This window comes from Nycticebus coucang, chromosome 20 (assembly GCF_027406575.1).
Source record: "Nycticebus coucang isolate mNycCou1 chromosome 20, mNycCou1.pri, whole genome shotgun sequence".
NCBI lineage: Eukaryota > Metazoa > Chordata > Mammalia > Primates > Lorisidae > Nycticebus > Nycticebus coucang.
Genome location: NC_069799.1, coordinates 22,320,403 through 22,322,567, shown reverse-complemented (window position 1 = coordinate 22,322,567; position 2,165 = coordinate 22,320,403). Strand labels below are relative to the sequence as shown.

The 2,165-nt window shown below is 37.8% G+C and overlaps 1 non-coding gene across 1 annotated transcript; it reads right to left on the bottom strand.

Annotated features, from left to right (window-relative positions):
• Positions 1-1,326: 1,326 nt before the first annotated feature.
• Positions 1,327-1,433, bottom strand: LOC128573273 (U6 spliceosomal RNA). Its single transcript, XR_008376416.1, has one exon. It is a non-coding gene; the product is annotated as a U6 spliceosomal RNA (small nuclear RNA).
• Between the last annotated feature and the right edge of the window lie 732 nt (positions 1,434-2,165).

Here is a 2,165-nt window from a genome sequence, read left to right as displayed (position 1 = left end):
ATCCTGTCTCTAAAAATAGCCAGGCATTGTGTCAGGTGCTTGTAGTCCCAGCTACTTGGGAGTATGAGAGAAGATAATCACTTGAGCCCTAGAGTTTGAGGTTGCTGTGAACTATGCTGTCATAGCACTCTACCAAGGGTGACAAAGTGAGACTCTGTGAAAGAAAGAAGGAAGGAAAGAAGGAAGGAAAGAAAGAAAACATTTGAACCAAAGTGCACACACAGGCATGTTTTTGGTGAATATATAAATAATAGTGAAGAAGAAAAAGAAGGAGGAGGAGGAAGAAATGTACGTCTATGTGAGAAATCAATTTGTCCTTCCTGTGTTTTTAAGATAATCCCTGGCAAAGAAATTCACAGAAATAAAACACACCAGGGAACCCATGAAGATTAAACGAGTAGGGAACCAGGGGTATAAATACCCGCAGAGTTCATTTTCCTTCTGTTCGCTGATGCATCACTTGATTTCTGGGAATCTTCTACAGTACATTTTTTTCTCTGTAGCTCTTCCTGAATGAAGAAAAATTTATGTTAACTGCGAGAATTGTCTTAACTTCCTGTTTCACTTGGGTGCTTGGAAGCCATTGGACACTCATGCCTTATATTTTGGAGTGAAGAAGGCATTGAAGTTCCTGCAAACCTTTGCAAGACTTCTCCAACCCTCATGTGATATCCACTTTCCTATCCAGTAGCAGTTCATAGTTTCTGATGTAAAGTCAAGATACACTTTCACTTAGGCTTCATTGTCATTCTATCAGCCATATACTGCTTCAGTACACCCCTATGAACCTGCCCAAGTGATCCTCCGGGTATAGCATGAACTCCTGAGTGAGGAACTGTGATGTATACTATGCTCTGTGAATATTTTCATTTACTTCCTTCATCTGTGGTTGGAGAAGGCTGTAGAAACAGAATGAATGGGAGACACTGAAATTTTAATGTCCAGTGATGGCTTCAACCCTTCAGATATCTCACGTTTGCTTTGTTTCTTCAGTCAGTCCCAGGACTTCTTTGGTTGCGTATTGTTTTTTTATGTTATTTGACCCACCTGTCATGGACAGGGTCCCCCAAACACTTGAGTGGGCACCTATATATCTTTTCCTGAGAATTCTTTCGCATTTCCTGTGAGTTGAAAGTAGGAAGAAGAAGAAGTCTGCCACTGCATCTATCATTGGAAGGTTCCAAGGGAATTTTAGGACAGGTTGTATTTCAATTATTTTTCCTTTTTAGGACAAGATACAGGCAATAGGCCCATTAGGTGACCGAAAACCCATGATGTAATAGTCTTTTTTTTTTTTAATTTTCCACCAGCTTTAAAGGGTAAAGGAAAAATACGGAACACTTCACGAATTTGCGTGTCATCCTTGCGCAGGGGCCATGCTAATCTTCTCTGTATCGTTCCAATTTTAGTATATGTGCTGCCGAAGCGAGCACCATGATGTAATAGTCTTATCCACAACTCATTTTAAATTAAACCACAGAATGAAAATCCAAAGGTGTAAGAATGATGATAATGATCCACTTGGATTTACCAGCTGAGATTATGGATGCTTAATAAGTTCTTCAGAACACAGTGGAACTCCAAGATGACTGAAGTGAGACAGAGGGGAAGTTTCCCCTCCAGCTGGACTTTTTATTGCCTCTAGAATCAGAAGTTACTGTGGATAGCATTGATTCTAATCAATTGAAAGACGTATCATTTCATCTAATTATCTCTCACTTTCTAGATGGGTAAGGACATTTTATTTGGTTTTGACATTTTTCCCTCCACCTTTATTTTAATATATATGTGCATATTCAATATAATTAAATATTGGTCATTTCCAAGCATTTGAAAATTATAACATCTATGTGTATAGTTTTTAACACTGTATTTTCCTTCATGTGCAATGTAAATACCTGTATCAGTAGGTAGTCTGTTTACTACTGCATCTTAAAATCTGAGCAATGTCTTAAATACTTCTAAGAAAGACTTGAGCCAGGAATCAGACAAGAATGAGTTCACTGCATTTATCTCCATGTACCAGTGGCTTTTATGGCCTATAAAATATCTCCCCTTATCTGTTTTTAGGTCTCCACTGTAATCACTATCTGAAAGTTTATTTTTTTTATTTATTTTTTTATTTTGATTATGATGAGTGGTAAAAGGGAAAAATGTCTTCATCA